This window comes from Pararge aegeria, chromosome 23 (genome assembly GCF_905163445.1).
Source record: "Pararge aegeria chromosome 23, ilParAegt1.1, whole genome shotgun sequence".
Taxonomy (NCBI): Eukaryota; Metazoa; Arthropoda; class Insecta; order Lepidoptera; family Nymphalidae; genus Pararge; species Pararge aegeria.
Window position 1 is genome coordinate 10,150,565 of NC_053202.1, and position 15,012 is coordinate 10,165,576.

Below are 15,012 nucleotides of genomic sequence, written 5' to 3' on the forward strand. Positions count from 1 at the left end.
TCAACTGCCGACTGGCGCAGTGGGCAGCGACCCTGCTTTCTGGAACAGGCCTGGAACAATGGAAAATGTTTGTGTGATGAACATGTGTGTTTTTCTGTGTCTGGGTGTTTATCTGTATATCATGAGTATTTATGTATATAATTCCTAAAAATATTCATCGGTCATCTTAGTACCCATAACACAAGCTACGCTTACTTTAGGGCTAGATAGCGATGTGTGTAATGTCGTGTGTGATTCGTAAAGTTTAGGGAAATCGTAAACTGACACTTGACAGATGAAAAAATATAAATTCGTTTTTTTCAATAACCCTAAATTCATACGAAAAATGATAAATATGATAATACAAACACAAAATACCTTTGTGGCAAGAACAATAGACAAGTTGGGTTATATGAATTGGGTAGGGAAAATCGATTTTTAAAAGGTAAAATGTATGCCTAGGAATCTTCTTTGATTAGGCGTTACTTACTTAGGCATCGCCTTTTCCGTTGTTAGTGAAAACGGGCTTGGACTATAGGCTATTGGTGATACGTAATATAAACCATGTACTAATCATAGAGATAAAACATTATATTCACACATTATGGAAAGGTATAAAGTCAAGCACAACCATTTGTATTGTACCTTCCCAACAATAAATGGTGTAAGTACAGAAATTCCCTTTATTCTGTTCTGTATGAACAATAAAAACGTTATTTCGGTAATAGGATAAGAGCTTCACGTAATCACAAAGAGGATAAAATCCCATTATTATTGAGAATACTTACGCTCTTGGAAGGAATGTGATTTCGTATTTGTGTTTTGTCTTTTACGTTGTTTATAAATTATCTTGATAGCTCTAAAGCTTGGCTAAATTAAACTGTAGCACAGAATTCGGAAGAGTTTTCTAACAATCTAAACGACTTTGAGGTTTAAGGTATCCTTTAAGGAAATTGTATACAAATTTACAATAAATTACCGGTTGATATCTTGGGGATGTCACTAAAAATTTCAAAGTTTGTATTAAGCGAGAGCTTATAGAAAAGTCCTATTATAGTTAGGCTTACGTAAACGATAAAAACCAGGATGCTTCCTTAATATTTTCTAATGACAATGTGAGATGGTGATAGCAAAAAGAACACCCGGCTAAGTTTGTTGTGGGCTTCTTCTTAGACCAGGGCGCGTTTGGAATCCTCGTAGCTTTAGTTTTAAGTTTACGATTGTAGTTATCAAAATCACTACTCAATGTTATGTACACATTTTGTATATAATGTGTACATAACATTTTGTCACATTTTGTTTGTCGGCCGACTGGCGCAGTGGGCAGCGAACCTGCTTTTCTTTAGATGGCGATGTGTGTATTGTCGTAGTATATTTATAATCAACGCATCAAAAGTGCCATCTCCGTGCCTATTTGAATAAAGAAATATTTGACCTTGACTTTCACTTCTGAATCTACTAATTTCTATACAATGATTTTTTTTATGTTCCACTACTAGTTAGCCCTCAACAGCAATATCTCCTGATAGTAAGTAATAATGCAGCCTAAGATGATACTGGGCTAACCTTTTAGGGATGTTAAACCTATACTCTTATCGGTCTCTTTAAGACATCGTACCGCGGCACGTTCTTGTCGATAGAGAGGTAATAAGGCCGTGGCCAGTGGCGTTGATAGAGGGTATGCATAGGGTATGCAGATGATATAAAATGAAGAAAATGTCCAGTAGGAGTCATAAATATTTAAGGGTAGGCTTTTATTAACTCTTAAATGCCTATACTTAAGTTTATTATATCTCGGAGTGGAGATTTTCTTGATTTTATGTCATCTACATATCCTGTGCATACCCTCTATGCACGCCACTGGCCACGGCCTTATCTCCCGCCAGACCAGTCCGAAGAAAATTCAGCAATTATATTTACATTAACTCCCGAATCGCTTCTGCCGGGGATCGAAGACGAAGCTTCCCAATTACAAGACCACAGACCAGTGGCGTGCAAATGGGGTATGCACTAAGCTGGCAGATGATATAATATGAAAAAATCTCTAGTAAAAGTAATATATAGTATAGTAAGAGTTTCAGATTTTTTTAACTCGTACTGGAGATTTTATTCACTGTATATCATCTGCATACCCTGTGCATTCCCTTTATGCACGCCAATGCACAGATATACTAAGCACAGGGAAACACCACCTTAGCGACAGATAGATATGAAGAGATACAAATGTTGTGTAAGTAAATAAATAAAATAAATATACTACGACAATACACACATCGCCATCTAGCCCCAAAGTAAGCGTAGCTTGTGTTACGTGTACTGAGATAGCTGATGAATATTATTATGAATATAATATATATAAAAACTTATAATATACCGATAAACACCCAGCACTGAAAAATATTCATGTTCATCACATAAACATTTTTCCAGTTATAGGAATCGATCCCGCGGCCTTGGACGCAGAAAGCAGGGGCCCACTGCGCCAACTGCCTGTCAAATAAACGCATTCTTTTTTATTTTTTAAATTTAAAAACGTTCAGAAACTTGGCTAATCTACAAAAGTGCCCGTCGAAAGCTCACACGATATTTTGTTCAAATTATTATAATAAAATATGCCGCAACAAAATACTTACTTACTTTTTAGTAGTGTTGTTATCATCGAAATATCCAACATAAATAGCATTTGCAACAGTATTTAGAACAGGGCGTATACAAATGTTCTATTACTAAATAAACACATTGTTTTCTACTTGTATATTTAAAATCGGTTTGAAACTTGGCTACTCTGCAACAGCGTCCGTCGAAGGCTCACATGGCATTGTCTTCAACTTATAGTTTAAATAATCCGCGACAAAATGCTCTCCGTAATACTTGGACAATATTTTTTTCATTTCATCTTCTAAATACTTTAATTTATTAGGAGTGTTGTTATTATCATCGATATATCTAGCATTAGTATCATTTTCAAATATAATATCTGACACAGTATTTAAAATATCAGCAGGTACTTTGCCACGATTTATAATTTTATATAGATCAAGACCATTAAAATCACACTGATCTAAATCAAAGTTATTAATAACCATTAATTTATTACAATGCAATAGGGCTGAAAAATCTTCAAGCTGATTTTTGTTAAAAAGAACGCCAGCGAAAACGCTCTCGGTCCAATTGTATCCACCCTTAAACTTTTTAATGAGCAATAAATTAAGGAATAAGCTTGGTATTGACACGGGTAGAAGCTCACAAGGTGGTGCCATGTGGAAGTACCGAGACCATCCTGTCAATATTATTCCTTTGAAATTATTAGTGTTTAAGTTTAATAGATAGATAGATATACTACGACACACACACATCGCCATCTAGCCCCAAAGTAAGCGTAGCTTGTGTTATGAGTAAGATGAGTAATGAATATTTTTATGAATAATATACATAAATACTTATAAAATACATATAAACACCCAGACACTGAAGAACATTCATGCTCATCACACAAACATTTTCCAGCTGTGGAAATCGAACCCACGGCCTTGGACTTAGAAAGCTGGGTCGCTGCCCATTTCGCCACTTGGCCGTCAAAACGACCGAAGTTTGTATGACTTCCATCCAACTCAAATGATTTAAATAACGTTTCTTTAAATCAAGTAGCGTTGCTGTCATCCTATCTGCACCTTTAAACGCTGACGCTATCCAAATGTTTTGAATTTCTTGTGATAGTTAAATAGAGTTTGGACTTGTGCTTTGGGGCTGTACTCCCAATAAACCGGTTTTACTCTCATATGCTTAATATGCTCCAATTCGTGTTCCGATATGCTGCGAAACATGTCGTCCCATATTAATACTGTAGTATTTGGGCTTAAGGTTTTTATAAAATCCGTTATAGCTTTCACGTGATTCAAAAATATATTTTTGAAAATTAGTTTGATTAAGAGAAAAATTACCGTGGAAGATATTTAGTTCGATAGAACCATTAAATCGCAGAAATCATTATGTGCTCTTTTCTTCACGAATTTTATAGTTCTGTCGCGAAGGGGTTCGGACGACCCCTTTGGGGTGAAGGGCATACAGAAAAGTCGTACATGTATTGTCACTTATATAAATGACAATATATATTTTATTGAACGACAAAATACCTTTAAGGCCTATTTAACCAAAAGACCAGTAAAAATAAACGATTATTATTAAATTTTTACTACATCAGTGATATCTTAGGAACGGTTTGTTTTCCTGGGATAAAAAGTAGCCAATTTTACTCTATTAGTCGATTAGATACTTAGTTATGGCGTGAAGAAAGGACAAACAAACATGCAAACAAACAAACTTTCGCATGTATAATATTATTGGTATTATTATTAGAGCAGTTCATTACATTTCGTACATTACCTTAAATAACAATTAAAATATTAATCTAAGAAGAAACCATCTGTGTATTGAAGTTTTGATGCCGATACACATGGTTTGTACTCTATTTATTTATTTATTTTCCATGCATCCATGACATAGTCACGAGGCCTTGTCAAACTGTTTCTTATTGCTACAGTTGGACCCTTGGTGTTAGTAGAAATATAGTATAAGTCAAAATAATTAGTCACTATTAAAGAATGTCACGTAAATAAATCTAATCTCTCCTCGTACATTTTTTATCTTTGTACTTTTTTAACCTACCCACATTTAGCTGTATATCTTTGTTAAGTATTTATTATTAATCGTCACTTGTGATTAGTTAATTGATCTTTTAGTTTAGCGTAAATATAATTTTAGAAATCGAATAGTTCGACGGCGCAGGGCGTAACGCTAAAACTCATTAGAGTTTATGTTTTACACCTTTTAAATTTAGCATGTAAAACTTTTTGTATTTTTTGCTTAAATAAATAGGATGTGACAGTATCATCTGAGGGCAAAGTCCCGATTGTTAGGATTTTAATTTAATTAGCGTTGTAATTTCCACTAATTTGTGTTTTTTTTTAAATTTAATCTTATTTTTGAACGAGACGATCGGTTGTCATTCGTCGATTGGTTAACGCCGGTACATGCATAACGGCTCTTGGATAGCTTTGATCATACCTGGACGGTTGTGAGTTTCGACGGGAGTCTTGGGTTTTTCTTCTTGGCGGGTTGGACCGATCTTTGAAGGGTCAGGGAGTGAAAGGCGAGGTTGTGAAGAAGAAGTTCATATTGTCATAGTTTATTAAGTGACATTTTTATGGTACATATACGTTATTTTTTTGTGGAGCAACAGCTACTAAAACAACATTGCTTGCATTTATTTATATGGTAAACTTCATCGCATCCAATGTGGAAATACTTTAATGGGAAATTATTTCGATGGAATGTTAAGACCTGAAAAAAAAAATAACATTGGCAATAGGCATTGAGCAGTAGTAAAAAGATTTAAAGTTACTGTTTAAAACGGCGTAACAGTATCATAACAATTAATCGATCCTTTGGCAACTTTGGCTTTTCTTTTTACTAGACGGTACCCGCGTTCTTTGTCTGGTGTTTATTACAGTTTTTCACAAATCTCGTCGGAACCATTAGATTTCCTGGGATAAAAAGTAGCCTATATTACTGGCTCCCTGGGAGTATTGGTTGCTTAGTTAAGGCGTAAAGGGTTGTAAAAAAACAAACAAACTCACTTTCGCATTGATAATATAAATAAATATATTATGACAATACACACATCGCCATCTAACCTCAAATTAAGCGTATTGCTTGTGTTATGGGTACTAAGGCGGCGGGTGATTTTTTTATGAACAATATACTTATAATATACAGATAAACACCCAGAAACTGAAACACACAAACATTGTCCAGCTGTGGGAATCGGCCTTGGACTCAGAAAGCTGGGTCGCTGCCCACTGCGCCAATCGGCCGCCAAATTATTATTTATAACATTAAAATGGATTAATGCGTAACTAGTTATATAGTTGTTTCAGATTGAAAGGAAACATCCAAATTATCTTAGGTTAAATTTTGCCATATTATTATTAAGACATAACTAGTCTAGTATCTATTGGCAAAAAAATAAGGAAATGAAATTAATAGTTTGGAATAAGAAGCATCCTATATTGAGTGTCAGCGGTGCGCTGCGGCGGTCAATCATCAATTCAATCAATTGCGTCGTTTCGTGCAGCAGTCAATAATATTCGAAATGGTTTTTAATTTGATCATTTGCTTCCAAATTTCTAAATGCAGAAACTGAAGTTTAATTTTTTAACGCTAATGAAGTATTATAATTTTTATTATTTTGGATTTTGCTTAGAGTTATTATAAATCGGATAGATTAAATCTGCTATCGATCTTCGACGGTGTATAATGTCCAACCTTACCTGTTCCAGCATATTTCTGATCAGTATCCGACTTTCAGGTTTACTCGGGCAGATCACGTTGGAGTAAAGTGACAATTCTCTAAAATGCTTAAACTCTTCGATTTTCAAGATATATTCCATGTGACCAAATGTTTGAACTAGTGGAATGATGTCAAAGCCTAAATTTGCAACCATTTTCAGGAATAACTGTAACTGTTTCAAAAAATCTTAAAAATTAATAGTTTAAGGGCATAAAATAAATAAGCCAGTATATTGGCTTATTTATTTTATGCCCTGTATCTTGAAATAAATTTAGCCAAGGAAACAACAAAAATGACAATGAACGGTATTTGAATACGTAAAAACAAACATTGTTTTTGTTCAAGTCACATAACACAAGTCCATCCCTTAACATAACACATGAAGTTATAATAATTATTTCTAAATCAATATTAGGAATTAGCAAAAATGGACTCCTCAATTTATACGATCCGCGCAAATGTCATTGGACATATGCAACACAAAATTTCTATGACTTGTTATGATTCCGTCAATCGATCCCTCGACCGCAAAAATCTTCCATAATGAAGATCAGCGTGAACAGCGTGGTGGATCTCCAGTACGTTACTTCAAAGCGGGTAGGCGGGTACACTAAACTTCATTTTTTGCAGACAGGTAGATTTTTTTAAAGATTTCACAGTGAATCGCAAGAAAAATACACATTCTGTACATACCTCCGTTTTCTTGTAAGCATATTTCGCACTCAGGTTCACTAAACTACCTTCATATGGAAACATATCTTCATATTCAATTAAGAAACCCGTTACACCGAGTTCATGAAGCTTTGGTATTAGGTAGCTAAACTTCGGCGGAAACCCTTTCAAGTCTAAATGCACTACAACATTGGTAAAGTTTACTGCAGTACTATAAACTGTGACCGTTTCCGAATTACTAGAATTTTGGCTCAATTCAAAAGAACACGTTGCTAAATAAATTACTGATAACGTTAGTAATAATTTAATAAAGAACTTAATAATGTTCAGTAGGGAAATCTTAGGAAAAAAAAACGTGACATTTCTTTGTTTATATTTAGTTATTCCGTCTCAATTTTCCGCGGGTGTCGTTCGAGCCGACTAAGAGAATATATTCTCTTAGTATAACGGATACTGGGCAGCAGCGTCTTCTGTCCTACTACTACCATCTACTCCGCTCAGTGTTGAATATGGCAAACCCTCCAGGAGAGGCCGTCATTCCAGCAGTGGACTTTTATAGAATATTCACGATATACTCAGTTATAGTTTCTTCACCTGCTGATATTGACACTATTTTCGTATCGCAGAAAAGCGATTAAAAAATAATTGTGACTGCAATGGTTTCATTAAAAATGAGCTTTTACTTTAATTGGTGAAAGATAGTCTGTATATATGATGAAATGACGGCTAACCTTCGTCCAACTCGAGAAGAATAAGAAGATATTGTTTATTTTTAAATGTGTTAAAGTATACTCCTCTAGGTATATTATACGATTATTGCAAAACACATTCATTCTTGCACTCGGGATATCTAGGGAGTTTCGCACTAATTTATTTACTAGCTGTTGAACTAGGCTATGGCACAGTGAGCTCACAGATAGTAACATATTAAAATCATGCTATGACACGATAGAAACAAGTCGTTGATAGTTGCATACTCAAACCCAAACAATCAAAAGAAGAAGAAGAACATGCTCAAACACTCTTGACGTTTGTCCGTTTACCAAAAAGGAAACAAACACTTCTTTAGCTCCAAATAAAGTAGTGTTTATATACTCTTTCCTCATAGAATTTCAATGAGCATTTTTTAGTAACTGTTGAGGTTGCGTAGACCATAAGGGTTGAGGAGGGTCTACCGACGAGCGCCGCTGGTTGGATTGCCGTTGAGCGTGAAAACGTTTGCTGTATTTAAAAAAAAGTGTGTACTTATGTACACACGTAAGAAGTTATACTTCTTTGGCGTAACAAGATAAAAATCTTTTTAAAAATTTTATCTGTCGAAAAGTAGAATAAGCTACTTTTGTAGAAAAAAACGACACTAACAATAGAAAAAAGGTATTTAATACATTGAAAGTTTTATTATAGCGGTTTATCTAGTTAAATAAAGTTTATTTAAATATCACAAATAAAATATTTTTACGTAATTGAAGAAATGGCCATACTCGTAGTAACCGTAATTAAATTTAGATTACTCATTATCCGACGGCCAAGTTTCACTCAACATTAAAATTTGAGATTTTTCTACACTTGAATCAATTCAATCACCGGAATGAGCCGATCAAATTTCAAACACAAAACAACGGAAAAAAAACTTTCAAACCTTATAACTTCAGGGTGTCGGTTTTTGGTGACGGTGTCGCGCGTAAAAATTTACTCTCATTTATTCAGTAACGCGCCAAAAGAAGTATAACTTCAAAAAATGATTTAATGAAGTCTTTTTCCTTCCTTCGTTACTTAACTAAGCAATCAATCAACTTGATTTTTGGCATAGATTTAGTTGTAAGAGAGTAGAGGAGAGTAACTTATGCTACTTTTTATCCCAGCAAAACAGTTCCCTGGGGATAGATAGTTTCGTGCAGAAAACCTTACTAATATTATAAATGCGATGTGTTCGTTTGTCCTTCCTTTACGCCCTAACCAAGTGACCAATCCACTTGATTTTTGACAAAGATAGTTGTAAAGCCGGAGTATAACATAGGCTACTGTTTACCCCAGAAAAACAAATGGTTCCCAAAGGGATTGTTAATAAAAAGTAATAAACGCGGACAAAGAACGTCGACAACAACTAGTAAGGTATTAAGTCAGTAACATTTCAAAGTATACTATTGTTCGATGAAATTGCTTGTCGTTGGATATTGGATAAAACGTGTGCACAGTTGAATTGTGTCCGACGGGGAGATGTAGCGAGCCGAAATGGCCAGTTCGGCAGCCAATACGGGGGAATGGTAATGACATCCGCGCAAATTGCGAATAATATTACCTGGTGTTACAGTAATTTTATAAAGTGGGTAAATAATAAAACTTTTGATAACTATAAATTTATATTGGCAAGATATTTTATTAAATTTAATAAGTTTTTTACAAATACGTTAATAACTATTATGTATTTAATAAATAGTTTTCAAGAAACAATTAAAATTATATTTGATTAACAACGTTCATGATATTGAGTTGGTGTTTCGATATAAATACTGCATTATCGGTACACTCCAGTCCTACATGGACTTGACCGATGCAAAAATGCCTCCCGGTGTCTTTGTTGTTTGTCTCTAGCCATTTCCCACGGTTTTACCCGCTTCAGTTAAGGGTTTTAACGTTAAGTTAAATTTTCCACGCGGACACCTTACTCATAGATGCAAACACGAAGTTTTAACTTTTCATTATCTTCTTAACTATTAGCCCAAATACCATAATGTACCAAAGGCACATAAAATTGTTGTGATAGTGAAAATACTATATTAATGAGGTTAAATATTCTATGCCTAAAAAGGACGATATAAATGCCATTTTCTTTTTTTAATTTTATTGTCGCTAATTCATAAGATAGGAATTTTATTTCACGGCCTTCTGAGATCCAGCATTTTTTAAGGAAATGCTATTGATATGAAAGTGATGGCACTTCTTTTGAGGACTTCTTAGACTGGTATAGCTTTAGAATCATAATATACCAGCATTATCATCATTTAACCTGACGAAGACCAATGATGAGCATAGACCTTTCCACTCATCAACTGCCACATTTATGTCATCAGTCCAACGTGCTGGAGGGCGTGTAACACTTCGCTTGCTTGTTCGTTGTCACCAACAGATTAGGGGACTACCATACTCCCTAACAGTTTAACCCGCTACTATCTTAGACTGCATCATCCAGGTGAGATTGCAGTCAGGAGCTAACTTGTAGTCGAATAAAACAAAAAATTGCCTGCTAAACTTCGTGTGCATGCACTTAATTAAAACACCAAAGTGTCCATCGCGTCCGGCTAAAACGAGTTCACTTACAAACTGACTGATCCACCAATTATAGTCGTTTAACAGTTGCTTCTTTTTTTCCTACATCTTACAAATAATTTTTCCTCCATCTTACAATGAATTTTTCCTCCATCTTACAATGAATTTTTCCTCCATCTTACAAAGAATTTTTCCTCCATCTTACAAAGAATTTGCCCGATAATGACCACGCTGGGCAGGCGGGTTGGCCATTGCAGGGCTAGACTGATCGCACCGGCGTCGCTGCTGTCCGACTCCAGTCTGTGCCATTTATTTAGTCTAGGCAATTTGAAATGGTTATACCGCCACTTGTCGGTCGCCAGAACCTCGTCGGTTAGCAAGGTGCACCACGTGCAGGTGAGGTTGGCATTTTGGCCTCCCAAAGCGGGCTAGTACCAGGCCCGCTACCATCTTGGTAGCCGGCTAACCTGTTAGGGAGTATGGTAGTTATACCCCTAATAGGGTGGTAACTAGCCATACCAAAGCCTCCCTCCAGACCAGAGCAGAGAAAATTCAGAAATTATAAATTCCCAAATTGCTCCTGCAGAGAATCGAACCCGCGTAAGCGCTTACCGCTGCGCCAAGGAGGTTGTCAAAAAATTTTAATCTACAATAGCAAAAACTTTCGTTTTCAGGCATTGAGGTATTGATAATGAAAATAGCTGATTAACTTTCGCAAACGGTGCTTAGCCTAGCCGTATTCTTTTGATGGCTTCTTCGTAAAAAAGATCGTATTTATATATAAAGATTTTTTAAATTTCGTACAATAAAAACAAGTTTATTATAATTTAAGGTTCTCTTCAATTTTGGAATGCTGTCTAGAATTCTAGGTACGAAAGCGTAAGGACCTAGGTCTTTGAACTGTCAAGTCTATTAATTAATAAGTCGAGTTTTCTAAAGAGAATGTGAACAAATTAATTGACATTTAATTGAGAACGAAATAAGTTTACTGAACTCTTGTTTTATTCAATTAATCAGCGCTTGTTAACTTAATTGGTCAAGTTATGAATAAAACGTTATATTTAATTCACATTTTGGAACTTACATTATTTAAAGAGATCCATAAGAAGGCTCAGAGTCCCTCTGCGGGTGATGTGGAGAGCTATGCTCGGAGCTCTGCGTGATCACATCAGGAATGAAGAGATCCGTAGAAGAACCAGAGTTACCGACATAGCTCAACGAGTTGCAAAGCTGTAGTGGCAATAGGCGGGGCACATAGCTCGGAGAATGGATGGATGTTGGGGTCCCAAAGACCAGCAGTCCCGCACTGGTAAGCGCAGCGTTGGTCGACCCCAAACGAGGTGGACCGGCGACATCAAGCAGTCGCAAGTAGCCGCTGGACCCAAGCGGCACAAAACCGTAGCGTTTGGAACTCCCTTCAAAAGATCTATTTCCAGCAGTGGGCATAGGTCTCTTTATCTGTTGATATGATGATGATTATGGCGGCCGATTGGCGCAGTTTGCAGCGACCCTGCTTTCTGAGCCAAAGGCCGTGGGTTCGATTCCCACTACTGGAAAATGTTTGTGTGATGAGCATGAATGTTTTTCAGTGTCTGGGTATTTATATGTACATTATAAGTATTTATGTAGGTATATTATTCATAAAAATTTTCAAAAGTCGTCTCAGTACCCATAACACAAGCTACGCTTACTTTGGGGCTAGATGGGGATATCTGCATTGTGTAGTCTATTTATTTAATGAGGACTACATCTTTGCACCCGGCCAGAACTTTAAGTACTTTCAGAGTCAACTGCGAGAGGTTGTACCAATAACCAGACGTTTCTCGCACCTACTTATAGTGGAATTATTGGATGATATTAGATAATTATGATAATGATTATCACGAAGTTAATCGGAACGTTAAGCAGTTGATCAGTAAAGCAAGTCATATACGTATACATGCGCGCTTACCTTTTATTATGTTATTTATGTTGCGTCCCGTAAACAAGCAGCATTAATTAGAATTTATAATAAAGCAACTACAGTTTAAATTTCCGCGGTTATCGAATTTATTGCGGCGGTAACCACATGTTTCATAATTATTTAAATTACCAGATTTAGCTATTATGCATATCGTATTAGATACGCTTTAGTATACCACGTTAGATGAAATGGGAGTTAGCTGATGTGGTATTCACATTTTTTTTTCTAAACCATCTAATCCATCTAACCGGTTTCGGTCGTGAGGTCAAACTTTAGAGAGATTTTTCGAAATAAGCGGCAGGGTGATTACGTATCTCGCGACAGGCGTAAATCTTGCAATAACTTTCAAACGTCACTTTTGTTTATTTATTGTATGGAAAAGTGACGTTTGACAGCAGTGATTGCAAGATTTACGCCTGCCGCAAGCCTGTCGCGTGATACGTAATGACCAAATTCAAATTCAAAATTTCTATATTCATGTAGGCCTATCACAGGCACTTATGAAGCGTTCATACGTATATGTTTACATAATTATAAGGGGATGGTGATAACTTCGTACGCCAACTTAAACCTAAAGCTACGAGGGTTCCAAACGCGCCCTGGTCTAAGAAGAGCCCACAACAAACTTAGCCGAGTAATTTTTTTTTTTGTTATCACGATCTCACAGTTTATTTATATTAAGCTATGAAGCTAGAGCAATTCACATTATGAGCAATTTATATTATTTTTTTTTTAAGAATGTATCCATCAGGGATGGATACATTCTTAAAAAAAAAAAACCTGTTTGTTATATAAAATCTATATTATTATTTAATTCTCGATTACATTACGCTAATCTTCATTGTGGGAGATTTATGCGCTCGAGACGGTTGCAGTAGCTTATTAATTAACATTTAAAGTAAGGATAAAGAAACGAGAAGAAGTAAGATGAAAGAATAAAAAAAAATCTATAATGTTAAAGGAATATGTAGGAATGGTCTGGATGAACGTCCGCCTTGCAGTTTTTGTACGTACCCTGGATATCATAACGTTTCAACTTGTTTTTGATTTGCGTCAGGTTTTTATTGATAATGACTAAGAAACCGGGAGTTATCTTTGCATCGTTCGAGTCCATAGGACTGAAGTGTATCGATAGTACTCTCGTATTTATATCGTAATACCCACCAACTCATGTCATGAACATGAGTTAATAATCTAATGTAATTTTAATTGTTTCTTGAAAACTGTTAATTCATTAAATAATATTTATATGCGTATTTGTAAAAAAAAAAAACTAATCAATTTAATAAAATATCTGGCCATCATGAATTTATTGTTATCAAAAGTTTCATTATTTACCCACTTTATAAAATTACTGGAACATTAACTCACTCTAAAAGTCCGATGAGAAGGCAGCCCCGACAAGACTGGAAAGAGATCAAACGCAGGATACCATTACGTGCTCTCCGAGGCACGCACAACTATTCCCAAGTTACAGAATAGTGTTACTTGTATCTACATCGTATCGCCCTATTGCTCCTTACAATATTACTTGGTTTTGTGGATTACATATTTGACGTTATACTTCTTTTGGCGCGTAAGAGAAAAATGATGAAAGTAAATTTTTACGATGCGCGCGCACACCATCACAAAAACCGACACAAAAAACCGACACCCTGAAGTTAGCTATAAGGTTTGACAGTGTACACTTTCAATTGTCATAGTCTGCGGGCTCATTCCTGTGATTTAATTGATTCAATTTTACAAAAATTTTAAATTTTAATATCGACTGAAACTTGGTTGTCCGATAAGTAGTCTATTAGTATTCCAAATTTATTATGTTCATTTTTTTAATTATGTAGAAATATTTTTTAGAAGTTCTACTTCTTTTGGCGCGTTAGCGAAAAATGATGAAAGTAAATTTTTACGATGCGCGCGCACACCGTCACGAAAAACCGACACCATGAAGTTAGCTAAAGGTTTTACATTGTACACTTTCAATTGTCAAAGTCTGCGGGCTCATTCCGGTGACTTAATTGAAATGTAACTTCTAACACGTGTACATAACGTACCCACACGTTTTTTTTGTTTAGATTAAAGAGTTATTGTTATAATAATATGTAATTGTTTTCTGGACCAAATAAATAAAATAAAATATCATTAGTCGAAACCGACCAACGATCAAGAGATGCGCTATATAATATCTTGCTCTCTTGGTACATATCTTTTTAGATTGTAGAACACGAGTATATAATGGCGTGTACTTCATACATGCACAAAAGCACTGCCTACCCTAAAACTTATATAACATAGTTCGTATAGGAGGAGGATTTTTGCCATTTAATGCAATTTTCCTGCTGTATGCATACCCTATGAGAAACCCAGTGCACGCCACTGAATATATATAACTATGCCACGATACTCTATGCCTTCTGCTGAGGTTTTTATGCTCCGAGTGTGTTCGGTGTAGTAAAAGCAGCACGTGAAATCTCGTTCAATCATAACAATTAGGCTAAAACAGAAGCGTTCAAGCTATAATCTAATAATGTGCTCATAAATTTCAGAGCGTTGCGGTTCGAACCACTCTAGCAGCTTAGCAAATTCTAATGCGCCAATTATGCCAACTTAAATTGTATGAACATAAATATAATACGATATAAAACCTTTCAAGTGACGCCAGAATGTTTGCTTTTCGTGTATAATCTATGCGGAATAAATTAATTTTCGCATAAAAGCTTTTTGAATTTCGACATAATTTTTACTCGCAGCCGTAAAATAAAGCAAGTTAGTATTGAATATAATA

The 15,012-nt window shown here is 35.5% G+C and overlaps 1 pseudogene; it reads right to left on the minus strand.

Annotated features, from left to right (window-relative positions):
• Positions 1-10,717, minus strand: LOC120634105 (annotated as a pseudogene).
• Between the last annotated feature and the right edge of the window lie 4,295 nt (positions 10,718-15,012).